Source organism: Pelodiscus sinensis, chromosome 6 (genome assembly GCF_052426305.1).
Source record: "Pelodiscus sinensis isolate ZL-2025 chromosome 6, ASM5242630v1, whole genome shotgun sequence".
Classification (NCBI taxonomy): Eukaryota; Metazoa; Chordata; order Testudines; family Trionychidae; genus Pelodiscus; species Pelodiscus sinensis.
Genome location: NC_143057.1, coordinates 123,886,528 through 123,904,457, shown reverse-complemented (window position 1 = coordinate 123,904,457; position 17,930 = coordinate 123,886,528).

The window sequence follows — 17,930 nt, the reverse complement described above, 5'->3', positions numbered from 1 at the left end:
CCTTCTTTCCCATGTCTTTCAGCCATGCCCTTCCCCCTCAAAAAAATATACCACTGCCCACATGATTTACTCCCACAGGAGAGGAGGAGAAAAAAAACCCTCAAGATGTAAGTTAGTCACCCCACTTAATACACCGCTGGAAGGCGCTAAGGGTACATCTAGACTACATTTTTCTTCTGAAAGGAGATATGTAAATTTGGTGCTAATTTGCATATCTTCTTCCAATCACTTTTTCAAAAGTAGTTTTTTCAAAAATGAAAGCAGTTTAGATGGGGTTTTTTTGAAAGAACCCCCCTTTTTTGAAAGAACCCTGTACACCTCATTTTTAAGGGAGAAGGGTTCTTTCGAAAAAGGGGGTTCTTAAAAAAACCTCATATAAACTGTGTTCACTTTCAAAAAAATGCATTCGAAGAAGAGATCGGAAGAAGATATGCAAATTAGAGCCAAATTTGTATATCTCCTTTCGAAAGAAGAACCTAGCCTAGATGTACCCTACGATATTACATTGACAAGGATGGTTAGAACAGAACAGAAACCTTGAGGCGTGATTATTCTCTTAATTCCTGGATCTGCATCAGGTCGATTATAAAATTAAGGTCAAACACAGACCTGGTGCAAAGGGGTGCAACTCATTGATTTCAGTGGCATTGCCTTAATTGATCTCCCGTTCAACTCATTTAGCAAGAGCTTAGCAGGAGAGAAAATGCAGCATTGAAATAATCCCAAATGTTTTTAATCTCCCTACTTTGAATCCGTGCACTCCTTAAAACCCAATCAGTCACTGAAGCCTAAGCATTTATTTTACAGTAGCTACTGCTGGGTTGCCCAGATATGGGAGCAGTTTTGTAATTACTTGAAGTCTATGTTAATTAATATATTTTATCAAAGAGCAGAGGTTGAAGTCAGCAGTGTGTTTATGATCTCATCTGCCCAGTGCAATGCTAGCACAGACACTGACCTTCCACAGCTCAGGTTCCCTAGTCAGATCCCTGGGTTGCTGTTAATGCTAAAATGAAGTGCAAGGCCACCACTGTGAATTCCATTGCTGTCCTAGTTTTAAGCCATTTTTCACAGGGATGGGACATCAGGGAGGACATGGAGACAGGCTCCTTCCAGCTAGGGCAGACCCCTCACAGCAGGTTCTCGGAACAGAGCATAGTTACATTACATATCAGTCACAAAGTTGTGCATCTGGACTGGCTCTGAGCCCTGGCAGGAGTGAGCAGAACTCAGAATGTGTACAGAAAGTAGAAAGACATACCTCCAAAAGAAAAGGCCGGAGTATCATCATAGGAAAGGATATGTGTGGTTCCTCGGAGGGCAGACCCCAACTTAAGACACAGGATGCTATTTGCCTAGTGATATTAGCAGGAGTAAACAAGTAAACCATTTCCCATAAGGAAGAAAGGAAGGGCCATCTCTCTCGTAATCCCTGTAATAGTTAAGAGCTCTTCTCAGCATCTGAAATGTACACTCTTTATTTCCAATACCTTCAAGTTAACATCCAAAACTATTAAAAAGTTTCTCAGAAAGTTTGGCTCTAGGAATTATTTTGGGAAAGATCTCTGGCCGGTGTGACACAGCAGGCCAGACTAGATGTTTGCCATGCTTGGAATCCATGAAGTTATGAGTTTCATGCTTCCACACCAGTTTAGGTCCCATGGTTATATGAGGTAAGGGCAGCTGTAACGGTCTGTAGACGTTGGTGGCTTCCATTCAAGAAATGAGCACCATTATTTGGACATTTACAATAATATACAGCAGAATCTGAATATTTTATTCCTTATCTGAAATTTACTGAAGCAAATGGAAAGATTCCTATTGACTTCAATGGGTTTTGGATGAGGTCTTTATCGACTAAGGGAATGCCATTACTCTCTTGTGCTGCATATGTCAAACTGTGAGTTTCGACCCCCCTGGGGGTCACGAGCAACTTAAAGGGGGGGGATCGCAGTATCACAAAGTTTGAGAACGCCTGCTCTCGTAGATGTTTGAAAGATTATGTGCACATGGTTGGATGCCTGAGTTAAATTAGAAGTGGACGAGTATCCATCCTTCACAGGCCTCCTGATGAGAGGGGCAAAGAGGGCAGTTGCCCCGTAGAACCCTTATTCCTGAAAAAAAATGAGGTTTGCAGGGTTCTTTCAAAAAAGTTTTTTTTTCCCCGAAAGAACCCCGTCCTGACTGATTTTTTTTTTTTTTTAGAAAATAAATCTCATCCAAAAAAACGATCGGAAGAGATTATGGAAATGAAGCATGAGATTTGTAAATCAGCACATCATTTGCATTTTCAATTCCCCTCATTTGCATTCCTCTTTTGAAAGGGGAATGTAGTCTAGACGTACCCCTCGTGATTCACAGGAGTCCAGGGCTTTGGCCACCGTGCAGCGGCAGTGCCTAGAGCCCCAAGCCCTTTAAATTGCTGCTGGAGCACTGTCTGGTGTATTCTGGGCAGCTCCTTAAGGCTTCCTGGGGAGGTGGGAGCAGTATGTGGTGCACTCCAGGCATCACTGCAGGGGGCACTATGGTCTTGGCAATGCTGATGGCCTCCTTGCCTTGGCCTCGCCACTTCTGTCTGAAGCCCTGCCCCTGCAGGGAGCTATCCCCATCTCTCCTTGCCTGGGGGCCCTGTGTGGGTGTCAGATACCCTTCTCCGACCCCGCATGGAAATGATTCTTATTTTTTTTGGAACTCTCAGAAGACAAGCCAATGACTGACTTGACACGGAGAACCAATAACCTTCTCTCCTTCTTATAGCCGTGTCCTTTCATCAAGACTGAATAATGGCATTGAAATCTTAAACTTTCATGTTTTTATTTTTAAAAAATACACATTTTCTAAGGTTAAAAAACAGACCAGTGCTGAGTGACACACAAAATTCATAGTGAAATATGCAAAACATGTTTTCCATTGATTGATTTTCAGGACCACTGGGTAGGCTGACGTTAATAGATTTATTCCATTTCCTTGATTCTGTCCAAACATTTCAAACTGTGTAACAGAACGCCCCAAAAAGCTTCAAGTTAAATGAAATAACATTAAACATAACACTAATGAAATGAAACATTAAGCAATACTTTAAGCAAATACTAATAAAATAAAAAAGACATCAAATAAAATCCACGCCTAATCTTTCCATCTGTCTGTTCAACCATTTAAATTCCTAATTTCTCCATCCCTCTAATTTATCTATAAACATTTTTTTTCTTTCTAGGTGTTAATAAAAATGAAAATATGTAGAAGGCATAAAAACATATTAACTAAAAACATGTTTTATGAACAGAAAAATTCACTCTACATCCAACACCAGGGAGATCTCATATTTTCCAATGAGCTGAGTGATTTAACTCTTTATACTGCCACCCTTCAAGATATCAAATACCTAAAATTTTCTTGGCACAATACCGACATGCTTGGATTCCAGGTGCACTGTAATGCACAGGGCTCAACAAACTATGTAATCTACTCGCTTGTGGCGAGTAGATTACAACCCGGAACAGCCGGGTTCGGGCGATCTCCGCATGCGCAGATCACCAGACAGCTGGCGAGCAGGGCTTGCTGCGGTTCGGCGAGCCCTGGTAATGCAAATATCTCTATATTATAAGTTGCTTTAAAAATCTCTGGCCAAACTGTTCCAGCTTGATTGTCTACATGTTAGGCACATATATGGAATCATAGAATACTAGAACTGGAAAGGATCTTAAGAGGTCATCAAACCCAATCCCTTTCACAGCAGGACCAAGCATCGTCTAGATCAGTGTTTCTCAACTAGTGGTCTGAGTACTCTTAGGGGTACTCGAGAGAACTCTGCAGGGTACGTCAACACAACTGAAATGTGGAGAAAACTGAATTTGTTTTAAGTTTTACAGCACTTTATTATTTTTGTACTTTTTACACCCAAAAATTTCATCGCCCGCCTGGCTACGATTAAGTTGTTTAAACAAATGTGTTAAAATGGTAAAAAAAAAAAAAATGTTGTGTGTCTGAAAACTAGGTACTGGGGGTACTTATAACTTTTTTAAAAGGGTATTTTATAAAAAAAGATTGAGAAACACTGGTCTAGATCAGTGGTTTCCAACGCGGTGCCCGTGGGTGCCATGGCGCCCGCCGGGGCATTTATGTGCACCCACCAAGTGACCAGGGCCGGCCCAAGCCATTCTTGCGCCTCAGGCTCCGGGCATGCAGCGCATGTGCGGCCCCACCCCGTGACGCACGGCAGCTCCAAAAGGTTGGGGACAACTGGTCTAGATCATCCCTGATAGATGTTTCTCCAACCTGCTCTTAAACATCTCCAGTGAGACGATTCCATAGCCTCCCTAGGCAATTTATTCCAGCATTTAACCACCCTGACAGTTAGGAAATTTTTCCTAATGTCCAACCTAAACCTCCCTTCCCACAATTTAAGCCCATTGCTTTTTGTCCCATATTCATATTTACTCAGCCGATAAAAAGGTCTGGGTTGTTATTATTAATTACTATTAATTATTATTACTACTATAAGGATCTCTATTCAGGGACAAGAACTCCATTGTGCAAATATAGAAGAAAAACACAGCTCTTACCCTAAAGGACATATAATCTTAGTGTATGCTGGATACTCAGGTCTCCTGCTCTAGTCGGAGGTGCTGCTGTTTACCAGTTCTGAAAATCTGGCCTCTTATTTAAGTGCCTATTTAGCAATGGATCCAAGAATGAGATATTCAAGAATTTCTGCCTAATTTTACCATACTGCTTGGAAAAACAGTATGACAAACTTAAATATTCTCCCCACCATCACTGACCCTTTCAACCCCCCGGCTGATCTTCACTTCCATCTTTTGGCAAAATCCGGTGGCATTTCCTTCAAACGGAAAGAGCATCATTGTTTGACATTTCCAATAATAGAGGCTGAATCAATTCCTTTCTTTTGCCTAGGAATCCCCGATTCTCTTCTCACTTCCAGGGTCTTCTCTAAAGTCAATTCTGATTTACAACAGAGTGGGCCAGAGAGAAATCAAGCCCAAAATGGATAAGCAGTTTACTTATTAATAAGGTCAAGAGTGGTAAATCTGTTTACTTATGGAACACTATTTTAGTACCTATCTGCATCTGACTTTGAAATATGTGTAGAATCATAGAGTTGGAAGAGACCTCAGGAGGTCATCGAGTCCAACCCCTTACCCAAAGCAGGACCAACCCCAACCCCAACTAAATCATCCCAGCCAAGGCTTTGTCAAGTCGGGTCTTAAAAACCTCTAGGGATGGAGATTCCACCACCTCGCTAGGGAACCCATCCTAGTGCTTCCCCAACCTCCCAGGAAATAGTTTTTCCTATTGCCCAACCTAGATTTCCCCCACTGCAACTTAAGACCATTATTCCTCATTCTTCTCATCTGCCACCACTGAGAACAGCTTCTTTCCATCTTCTTTGGAACGCCCCATCAGGTAGTTAAAGGCTGCTATTGTAGATGAGTATTTGATTTGAATACACAGAAAGAAAAAATATCCATAAGTTGTTACTGAACTTTGCCTACATTTGTTTTCACTCGCTATTGAGAAGTAAGTGACAAAACACGAGAAAGGGGGTAGGATACAGGGGATAATACAAAGAAGAAAATCCACTTGTCCAAGTTAACCCTTAAATCAAAGACGTTGAAAGCATAATTTCACGACACCCCGGAGGATCCCAACCTATGTAATTTCAATGGCATCTTTTTTCACCCCCTTTGTAAATAAATTTGAAAAGAAAGCTTTCAAGCAAGCCAGAAGGCCCCTGGAATATGGAAAGCAGCAGTCAAACAGCAAAGCATTTTGATGCAAATTGTCTTTTCTGTGAAAATTAATGAATCTGAGACAGATATACAGTACACAGCAAGATTCCCCCCAAATGAAAATAGAACAGCTGTAAGAATGCCAAGACGTGATAAGACAGCAATAACACATGAGAGGTTTTATGCATTGCTTGGGAGAAGAAAAAAAAAAAGAACACAAATAAAATAAAAACATAGTTACCGTAAATGAGTGGGTGTTTTTCTTCGGTTCTATATTCCCTCCTTCTTTCCTTTTTGTTTGTTCGTATCATTTTGCTTGATTGCTGCAGAGAACCACATGTGCAACATGATGGATTAATTAGAAAGAAGGCACCACTATATTTCCCCCACCTCTTTAAAAAAGAAATAACTTCATCTCTATAAGATCCCTTCCAAAGTCCTCATTATTGCACCATGGTGGGTTTTGAAAGTCATTTACATAATAGCTAACAAAAATGTACTCAGTGAAACACCGGGCCCACTAAACACGAGAGATAATTACATCGGGAGAATGATATTCCACTGCCAGCTCCATTTTCAAGATCCATTTATTTGCCCTGTACACAGCCTCGAACAACCAAACAGGCATTAACATATTGCGTAGGTGTGTATTACAATCTACAAGAGGGGGGAAGGGAAGAAATACAACATCTTATTCTTGGCATATATGTACTACCTGAATGGTATTTTTCATTATCTCCTACACTGGGAACATTGTATTATTCCACAGGGAAGTCATAGAGGAGTGGATATAATTATCAGTAAAGTAATGGGGATCCTCTTGCTAATGGCCAGCTATTCAAATATCTCAATATAATCATCTTGCCCAATCTCTCCCCATTGCCTACTCTTCTGGAGAAACTCATCATTTTTTCCACTTACTCCAGCATAATGAATTCATTTTGCATTTTCTTTGTGAGAAATTAAGAGGAATAGCAATGTAATGTGTTGACATTTGAAATGCAGCATAGAAAAGTTTAGACTGGCAATTTGGTTTAATCGCCCACAAGCAGGGAGAGACGGCTTATTAAATTAGCTCTCAATGTACAGGACATGCACCTCTCCCTCTATAACCCACTTCTCTTTATAAAAGAAACTGCTCACACCTCAAGCATTCGACTCTATGAATTTCCTTTTGTGATCATTATTGTTGACAAAGGGGGTGTCTGCTGGGTGAAAGAGACGAAGCAAAAAAAAAAAGATGTATTTGAAAAAAAAATAATTATGCTAAAGCTCCTTTATTCCATCTCTCACATAAGCCTTTATAATGAAGTAGAATAGCTGGCATCAGTTCACCTTATGCCAAGCTTAGCAGCTTCTCTTACTCTTGGCAAGACCAGGAGTACTAGATGCTGACAAGGGTGCTGTCTGAGTTTGATTTAGTGAGTCTTAACTAGACACACTAAATCAAACTCCAGAAGATCAATCACAGCAGCGTCTCTCTTTCATAGAGAAAAGACGAAGCCTATGAATTGCTACGAATTATTGAACAAAGGCTGCATTCCATGCAGGTGTTGAGTTCATATGATGGCAGAGTTGAACTGACCACCATGTACATACAGAAACATGGTAGGATGGACACTAAAGGTTTTTATCAGCACAAGTTTGGAAAGATGGCATAATCGATGAGTAGTGAAAGTCATTCATGATTTCAGAATATACTAGAGTTTAAGGACAGAAGGAGCCATTAGATAATCTCGTTCAAATTCGTGCACATCAAAAGTCATGAAGTTTTAACCACTTTTATGTTACCCCAATGACATCAATTAACTAAAGCACTCTAGTCCTCAAGAACATAACAATGGCCATAATGGGTCAGAACAATGGTCCATGCAGCCCAGAATACTGTCTTCCAATAGTGGCTAGTGCTAGATACTTCAGAGGAAATGATCAAAGCACCCTTATATGTCAAGTGATCTATCTGTTGTCATTCAGTCCCAGGTTCTGGTGGTCAGAGGATTATGGACACCCAACGCCTTAGGTTGCATCCCTGACTAGTAGCCCTTGATGGACCGATCCTTGATGAACTTATTCTTTTTGAACCCTGTTATACTTCTCGCTTTCATAACATCCCCATCAACAAGTTCCCCAGGTTGACTCTGCGTTGTATGAAGTATTGCTTCGGTACCTTTGTTTTATGCCTGATGCACATTCATTTCATTGGCTGACTTCTGGTTCTCAGGCTATGTGAAGGGATAAATAAGACTCTCTCATGTTTTTACCTTCTACAATTTTGACACGTAAAAGAGGATGGAAATAGATATACACATACATTAAAAAGGCAAAGCAGAGAGGAGGAAAACTGAAATGCAAAACCAAACCTTTTTCATTACTGAATTGTGCTGAAAACATGAACGTTTTGAAAACATGAAAAATCTCATTGTTTTTAAAAGGCCATTTTCTTTTCAATAATGTTTTCTTTAGTTATAAAAAATTCCAGCCGTCTCAACTCTTAACCAAATGGGATGTCTACAACAAAGGCATAGATGCTCCTTTAGGCACTGATGCAATTTTATAGCCACCAAACACAAAAATCCTGAGTATGGGGATTGGAATAAGATAGGGCTACTCAACACGCAGCCTGTGGGCTTCATGCAGTCTACGGCTCATTTGTTTGTGACCCACTGGGCAGTTTCGGTTTACTCAGGGCTCAGCATGTGACCCATGAGTGCAATCCTTTGAACATGGCCTCCACTGGGAACATGCAGAGCCAGCCCGAGCCATTCTTGTGTCCCGGGCCCTGGGCGCGTGGCGCCATCCCCGGACGCGCAGTGCATGTGCAGCCCAGCCCTGCCCTGGCTCATTCTTGCGCCCCGGCCATGCGGCGCATGCATGGCCCCGCCCCTGTGTGGCTCAGAAGCACCACACGACGCCCCTTACAATCAGGCACCCTGGGCTATCTCCCAGTCAGCCCGTAGCTTGGACCAACACGTTCCACAGCGGCGAGGCGTCTCCCAGGTGGGGTGAACACTGAAAGATGCAAGGAGATGGGCTGGCTAAAAGACCGAGTACAGAGTGTAGGCATTTCTAGCCCCCGGGGAGGAGGTGCTGGGAGTGCTGGAGCATTGTGGGAAGTGCTTTGTATTTATGCCCCCCGTCAGTGTGAAATAAGCTATTTGCATATATATTTGCATGCATATGCAACCATACTTAAGTTGTAGCCCTCGGCATGTGCTGTGAGTATCACTGTGGCCCCTGGGGTTTCCAAAGTCGAGTAGCCCTGGAATAAGATGTCCCTCAGAATCTCTCCTTATCACCAATTTCAAAGAACTATTTGCAGGATTTGATACCAAGATCTAAAGGAGTACTACTGGACATAGGTTCCAATACTATGGGCTGTCATTATTTCAATCCCCTCCTTAGGACTTCAACTCTAATGCCTGCCAGTACATTTTATGTCTATTGAGAGACCTAGGCAAAGGAGTAAACAGAAGTGTCTATTCACAGGTGGGCACAATAGCCCTGATTCTTTTCTTACACCCTTGTTTTACATTGGAATATAATTCCATTAACTTTAGCTGAATGACTCCTGATGGGCGAGGGTACAAGGGGAGACAAACTCACGGCTTGTATATTTCTGCCTTTGATGGTTTTGCTTCTAAAAAAACCTAAAGTTGAGGGCTGCAGCTTAAAAATCCCCACTATTCCCTACAAAGTATTATTCAGGGCCCAGCACATACTGTGCAACAGCAAGATACCAACAGCAGGTCCTTAACAAAGCTGTTGATTTCTCAGTGTAAAATAGAGTTTTCTGCTTGAAAAGTCCTGCAGTTTCCTCTTCGTGCCAGCAAACCTGCTTCCTGCACCCACACCAATATTTTTCCTCCCTCTCTCTCTCACACACATTTTCCAAGTCTGAAATATCAGCAGGGTTTGTTTTTTTTTCTTGATGAAAATCTTTATGAATCTTTGCTGCCTTTCCCCCCTCCGGTACTTAGCCTCGGCAAAGGTGACACGTTAATTTTCACTTCAGAGCCTGACAGTTTGTAAACTTGTCTTACACCATTAATTTCAGGAACCTTCCAGTGTCTTTCCATGGGAAATTAGCAGTCAAATGTGTTTGGGTTATGGGAAAAAAAACAGCATCACCACCATGAACGACAACCTACACAACTGGAAGCAGTTAAGAATAGAATTTCTTCCACTTCTAATGCATACAGTGTGGATGGAAGTAAAAAGGAGAGTGAAATTAAAGTAGTGGAGGAAAGAGGGAGAGGGGAAGAAATAGAAAGTATTACATTTGGCTCCAAAACTTCTCTGTTAGTCAAAACCTGTCATTATTCAGCCTGGATTTCCAAATGACTATTGTTAAAAAAAATACTAAACTGACTCTATTGTTCCTCTGCTGCAAAGAAAAAAAAAAAGACCTGAACTTTTAAAGGTTATTTTTAAAGAATCCTATTTAAAGTTTTGGCAGAGTTAGGAACCTAATTACTATATGTCATTTTTCTAAATGTAAATGAGAAAGTGGTTAAAGAAAGAAAGAGAAAAGAAGCCTTACTCTTCCTGGCTTTTGAAGCCCTCGCCCCTCCCCTCCCCCCCCCCCGCTTACCTCCATCGCCCGCTGATGCCTGACATCCTTCCCCTTCCCTCTCTCTTTTGTGTGATTATGTTTCAAGAAGCAGAAAATGGCCTGTTCTCTCCCAATGCATGGAAAGTTGAGGCAGGAACAAAGCTTTGATGCTTGCAGACTTGGAACAAGGAGACAGCTCATGTTTAGATGAGCAATGTGTAGAAACTTCTGCCTTTTTCTGGATTGACCGGGCTTTGTAAAGGGATCTAATCCTATAAAATCTGTGGACTGGTTTCATGTATTATGTTTTTACAGCAGCCAGCACAGTGGGATTTTCAGCCATGACTGAGGTGCCTTGGTGCTAAGACAATACTAAATAGTAAATAAAACAATAATAATAATTATGGGATTTAGGTGCCCAAGTACCTTAGGCCCTTTGAAATCTCAATCCGTTGTTGTGTGCGATATCAATCTTGTGGCCTGTCTCCTATTTATGCCTCACACATGCAGTGGGGCTGACAAACTTGCTGGGCCCCTGGACAAGGAGTAACATGGCACTTCCGGAAGGGGCGGGGCCTAGGGCAGGAGAGGTGGGGCTGGGACAGCCAACCTTTAGTGCTGCTCAGATTGCACCCTTCCAACCTTCCAGTTCCTCCCTTTTCCCCCTTTCACCCCATCAGTGGGCCAGTATCATAGCTCATAGGGGCATAATCTGTGGTCTTTGTTCCTTGTCTGTATAGTGCCTCACACAATAGGGGCCTGAGCCCAGATTGGGGCTCCGAAGCGTGACCATAATCATCCTTTAGACCTTTCTGTGGCACCTGTCAGGGACTGCTCCAAATTTAGCAGGTTCTGTCCAGATTCTCATGCACCAGCATTACTTAAAGAGAAAAAAAATGTGTATGTAAAGTAGAATTTGCCTTCAGGACCTGCACATCAGTATTGTTCTCTCTCTACATGTGCAGAATTTCCCTATCAGCCTGGACTGGACATTTCTTATCTCAGGCAATGTGCAGAGTCACCCCCAGGCTTCCCGCCGGGAGGGAGAGTTACAGATATAAGGTTAATGAGGAGTTATGGGCTACAGTATTTTCAGTATGCTGCTGTCATCTGACTCTATATATCTCTATTTCAGGGAATGCAGCTGCTGCACATCTTTTCCGGTGTCTGTCAGAGACTGGCTCATGGAGGAAGTCTGGATACAGTGGGAGAGAGACTAGCAGAAAGGGGCAAATCAGAAAAAGATCCAAGGAAATACATATCTGCTTCATAAGAACGGCCTTCCTGGGTCAGACCAAATGTCCATCTAGCCCAGTATCCTGTCTCCGGACAGCGGCCAATGCAAGATGACCCAGAGGCAGTGAACAGAACAGGGATTCCTCATATGATCCTTCCTGTGTCACCCATTTCCAGCCTCTGACAAAGAGGCTAGTAAGTATGGATGGACTTGTCCTCCATGGAATTATCTAGTTCTTTTTTGAACCCTGCTAAAGTCTTGGCTTCACAGCATCCTCTGGCAAGGAGTTCCACAGGCTGGCAGTGTGATATGTGAAGAAATACTTCCTTTTGCTTGTCAAGCTTTCACAAGATACTAATGCAACACCACCATAATCCATGGAGAAAGGAAAGAGAAAGCTGAACAGGAAGTTGTTGCTTTGCCATCACCAGGACATCATCTTGCTATGAGAGTGTTATCCACAGAGTCCTCTGGAATTTCACAAGGAGACAAAAGTTAAAAATTGAACCAACAGGATAAACACATGGGATATGGAGATGAAAGGAGGAGTACAAACTGCCCAGAAGTTAAGATTTTAGGAGCTCTCATCAAGAAGCTGTGGAAAAATAAGTTGCATTGGGCCCAAAAGGTTCCTCTGATCACCTGGGCTATGTCTAGACTGCAGGCTTCTTTCGAAAGAGGCTCTTTCGAAAGCATCTTTCGAAAGAGCCTCTTTCGAAAGAAAGCGTCTAGACTGCAGGCGGATCTTTCGAAAGAGAAATCCGCTTTTTCGAAAGAGAGCACCCAGCGAGTCTGGATGCTCTCTTTCGAAGACGGCCTCTTTACATTGAAGAACGCCTTCTTTCGAAAGAGGAACTTTCAAAAGAAGGCGTTCTTCCTCGTGAAATGAGGTTTACCGCCATCGAAAGAAAAGCCGCGTTGTTTCGAAATAATTTCGAAAGAACGCGGCTTGAGTCTGGACGCAGGGGAAGTTTTTTTGGGAAAAGGCTACTTTTCCCAAAAAAAACCCTGAGTCTGGACACGGCCCTGCTGTGGGAAGGAAAGGTGCTGTACCTTTTTCGTTTGGTTCTCCTTGAGATTGTCACCTTGAGATTGGATTGTTGTTCTGCACTCGACCAGGAACAACACCTCCTAACCATTAGGGAACTGGTGATCGTGCAGAATGTGTGGGCTTATCCATGAGTCAGTAGATGGAGATTCACTACCTTGCAGGGAAACAGCACAAGGTTGATGCAACACTTAAGCCTCATTTTGGGGACTTAATGTAACTTTGCAAGCCCTTTTAAGGATGATTTTTACCTAGAGCAAGACCCCGACTCCAAAGCTCCAGGAACCATCCAGTTAAACTATTTCTGGGCCAATTGTAGGCAGCTGTTTTTACCACTAAAATCTCAAATGGTTGGTGGTCTGAAGCCCCTCAAGTATGTCACATCTCATATTTGATGCTATAGCGGTGACAATTCCAGCTGTTTAGACTAGCACTATTTTAAACCCAGAAGGATATTATCAGTGGAGTGGTCTCAGAGCCTGAACTTTGGCAATCAGTCCCTAACTCATTTCTTCAGCAGCTGAATTCAGTACCCTTCGTATACCAGAAGGCTGTCCTCCAAAAGGGAATGTCCAAGTGGTGGGAGGGATGTGATACTGGAGATAGTGAGGAAGATAAAACTGGTTGCCAGGGGAGAGGAATTACTGTTCTGGAAAGTACTCCTCTTAGGAAGGAACAATCAGTCTCACACTTCGGGTATGTCTACACGTCATTCATCTCTCAAGAGAGGAATGCAAAAGCAGACACATGAAACTGAAAATGAAGCAGGAATTTACTCAAAAAATGAGGAGTAAGGGTTATTTCAAGGGAAGGGTTTTATCTCGAAATAACCCTGTTTTTTCTCTCAAAATAGCGCTATTGTGAAATGGCGCCATAACACATTTATGCAACTGAAGCACAGGATATTTAAATCCCTGCTTCATTTGCAATTTCGGGTGTCTGCATTTGCATTCCTCTCTCTCTCGAGAGAAGTGAAGTATAGACATACCCATGCAGAATAGGAAGCAACTGTGTAGGGGGGAGTACTCGAGAAAGGGATCTAGGGGTCTTAGTGGACCACAAGCTAAATATGAGTCAACAGTGTGACGCTGTTGCAAAAAAAAAAAACCAAACTTGATTCTGGGATGCATCATCAGGAGTGTTATGAGCAAGACATGAGAAGTCATTCTTCCACTCTACTCTGTGCTGATTAGGCCTCAGTTGGAATATTGTGTCTAGTTCTGGGCACCACATTTTCAGAAAGATGTGGAGAAATTGGTGAAGATCCAGAGAAGAGCAACAAGAATGATTAAAGGGCTAGAGAACATGACCTATGAGGGAAAACTGAAAGAACTGAGCTTGTTTAGTTTTGAAAGGAGAAGATTGAGAGAGGATATGATAGCAGTTTTCAGGAATCTAAAAGGGTATGTCTACACTAGCCCCCTAGTTCGAACTAGGGAGGCTAAGGTAGGCATTCGAAGTTGCAAATCAAGCCTGGGATTTAAATATCCCGCACTTGTTTTGCATCTTCCTGACTGGTCGCCATTTTTGAAATTTACAAGTCTGGACTAACTGCCCACATCTACACGCGGCAGGACCCGGTATTTCGAATTAAAGCCCTAAATTGAACTACCTGTTATTCCTCCTTAGCTTCTGAGAATAGGACAGAAGCAATGGGCTTAAACTGCAGCAAGGGAGGTTTAGGTTGGACATTAGGAAAAGGAACTCTCAGGGTGGTGAAACACTGGAATAAGTTGCCTAGGGAGGTTGTGAAATCTCCATCACTGGAGATATTTAAGAGCAGGTTAGACAGACACCTATCAGGGATGGTCTAGATGGTACTTGGTCCTGCCATGAGAGACTGGACTTGATGATCTCTTGAGGTCCCTTCTAGTTCTAGTGTTCTATGATTCTATGGAAGGTTCTATACATCCGGGAAGTGTTTTATAGAGGTTGAAATGCCCATATCCCACTCTTTCTGAGAACCTGACCAATACCAGATGCGTGAAGGTCAAAGATAGCCTCTTTGCTGCTACCGTCTGTGGAACTCTGCTTAGGAGGTAGTAGAGGGGCTGGCATTGATAGACTGGAGACACTGGGGTGCTCAGGGAAGAGCTCAGCAGACTCCCTACCTCTTCCCCTGCACATACCCATCCCCGCTCCTTCCCCTGCCTCCCTGAGTTTGAACACTGCAAATGAGCCATTTGTAGTGCTTCAGAAGCTAGAGGAGAGTGTGACTTTTTCAGCCCTGGAGAACCCACATATGCCAGACCATGGATGTTGCTGGATGAGGGACATCTGGATTATAGAGGTTCAACCTGTACTGACTAAGAGGTATGTTTTTATGGATTGGAATGTGCCTAATATATTAATATTTAATATTCGTAATTATGAATTGCAAGTAAGAAATAATAAAAAAGCCACTTCTCAGTTGTACCATGCAAGTGAGAATAGAATTTGGCCCACTAAATATTATGTTAATGTTTATTTTCTCTCTCTCTCTTTTCAATTCAAACTAATTGCAAAGTATTATTTACCGAGTTCCACCGACACATTCAGCACTGTAATCAATTCATCAAGGCTGAACTGCTGGATGATGTAGTGATGTTGGAGAAAGAACCTGAAATGGGGAGTGGGAACTTGGAGCCACACTGAACATCATTCTGGACCAATACGGCACTGCTGGCAACAGAGACAAATATCATTAGAGGGCATCTCATTAAGACTATGGGAGTTCCATGTAAGGAAATCCTCTACCTTCTCAGTGTCTGAGCACTTCACTATCTCAAATGCCTTCATTTTCATAATACCACACTGAAGTAGGTCACTGTTAGGATGCTTATTTTACAGACAGGAAAATGAGGCATAGAGAGATTAAGTGACTGGGCTAAATTCACACAGGAAGGGTATGGCAGGTGGCAATTGAACCCACATTCCAAGCTGTAGTCTCACTCACTGGAGAATCCTTCCTCTTTTGTGTACCTCAGTAAAGTTACATGCCAAGGCCAGAGCATAAATAAGGACAAACCTGTGTTAACCTTAAGGGAGTGTCCAGACTACAGGGTTTTGTCGACAAAAGTGGGCTTTTGTCAACAAAATTATACCTACGTCTACACTGCCGCTGAGTCCTGGCGACATAACATTGATAGAACTCAGCAGTTTTGTCAATGGCTATAAACCTAATTTTACGAGGAATAACACCTTTTGTTGATAGAGTTCTTTTGACAGAAGGCATTATTGCATCTACACTGTCCTTTGCGTCTAAACTTTCATGTTGACAAAGTGGTCTGCTCGGTCCACAGAACTGGATGTAGTCTAGACAGATACTGTCAACAAAACTTCTGTCAACAAAAGCCTGTAGTTTAGACGTACCCTTAGTGTTCAGGAGAGCAGCCCCTCTAAATGGCCTTCTGAATTAAAGAGAATGATTTAAAATAATAGTAAAACTAATAAAATGACTACTGTGAAATTTCCAAAGTTTCTTACACATATTGGTTCCAATAGATTAACATCAGAAGTTGAATAATTTTCCATGAAGTTTGGTGCTACTGCAAATTTGGAAGATTTGAAAAGTCATTTGATCTGTGTAAATGTCATCATTTTCCCCCTTTGCTTTGTTGAAATTCAAAGTTTTGACAAAAAAAATCAGAAAATAAAAATGTAAGAAATGTTTCACCAGCTTGGTCAATTAACAGAAGTCATTAAAAAAAACCCACTTCAAATTATCCAATGTGATGTTTAACACGAACTCCTGTAGGTGTATCCTCTGGATTCATTTCAACCAGGGTCTCCTATTTTTAATTTAGATTTTAATATTAGACATTGTGCATAGTCTAGTGACCAGCACATTAAATTAGGGTTTGGCTCTGCTCCCAGCTCTGTCACTGGATTTCTGCGTGACCTTGGACAGGTCATATGTTAAATGGGGATAATGGTACTGACTTCAATTGTAAAGTGCTTTGAAATCCATTGGGGAAAAACCCCTCTAAGTGACAGGGTTAGTGATTACACAATAAACTATGTGGTTCATGGAAATAAAATCAGAGACAGGACCATTAGTTTAAAAAGAAACTCATTGAATCATAGAAATGTCAACCTGGAAGGGACCTGCAGGTCATCTAGTCCAACCCCTAGTATAGAGATAGGACCAAATGACCTAGACCATTCCTGGCAGGAGTTTGTCCAATCAGCCCTAAAATAATTCTAATGATAGGGGACTCCACAGCCTCCCTCTGGCAGCCTATTCCGGTGCTTAACTATCCTTAAAGTTTCCTAATATCTAATCTAAATCTCACTAGATTGCTCCCATTAGGTCTTATCCTACCTTCAATGAGCATGGAGAACAAGCGATTGCCATCTTTGAACAGCCCTTTTCAAATATGAAGACTGTTACCAGCTCTGTGACTCTATTTTCTCAAGACTAAACTTGCCCAGTTTTTTAACCTTTGCTCAGAGGACAGATTTTTAATTTTTTTTAAATCATTTTGATGCTCTTCTTTAGACTCCAGGGGTCCTCGATCAATTTGTATAGTGGAGATGCTGCGCACCACTCACCCAAACTGTAAACCCTAAATATAGTGGATATTACTTGATGCTAATGGGTGCTACTCCACGCCAAGGATGCCTAATTCCAAAACATAGGCTGGGCTCTTTCCAATTTATTCACATCTTTTCTAAAATCTGGCACCCATGATGGGATATAGCAGTTCAGCTGACTTGTTCTGAAGCTGAGTCAACCAAGGATAAAGTGTGATTTTTTTTTAAATCCGGTGTAATTTTCCCCAATATCATAGCTGATTATTTCATCACAGACAGTTCTGCTCAGATGAGTTATTTTTATTAACAAGATCCAGTCTGATTTGATTGAAAAACTAACTTCAAGAACATCCCCTATTATCATCCATTCATCTGAACAGCAAATTGCAGCCAATCCCGTGTGAAGAAAAAAAAATGATTCTGATAGTATATTTTTCTACAAGTTCCTGTTCTAAGGACAGTCTATAAAGTTGTTGATATAACAACTTTCATCAAAATTAAATGTAAGCCCCACTCCCCAAAAAATGGCAGATGATTGGAAGAGATAGAAAATGCATCATGAATGATGAATGCAAATCTTATTTAATGAAGAAATTCCATTGTAAGCCAGGTTGGGTACCTCGTTTTCTCTTTCTTTTGTCTCATAGTACTAGACTGTTATAACATTATACAAGCTGGGTGGCTCCTTAGCTTTTGAAGTAGACTCATTCAATCTCAGCCTGGACCACTCTACATGAGAGATCCATTTCCTGGACACCACAGTACAAATCAGCAATGGAAAATTAGACACCACTCTCTACAGAAAACCCACTGACTCATACAGTTACC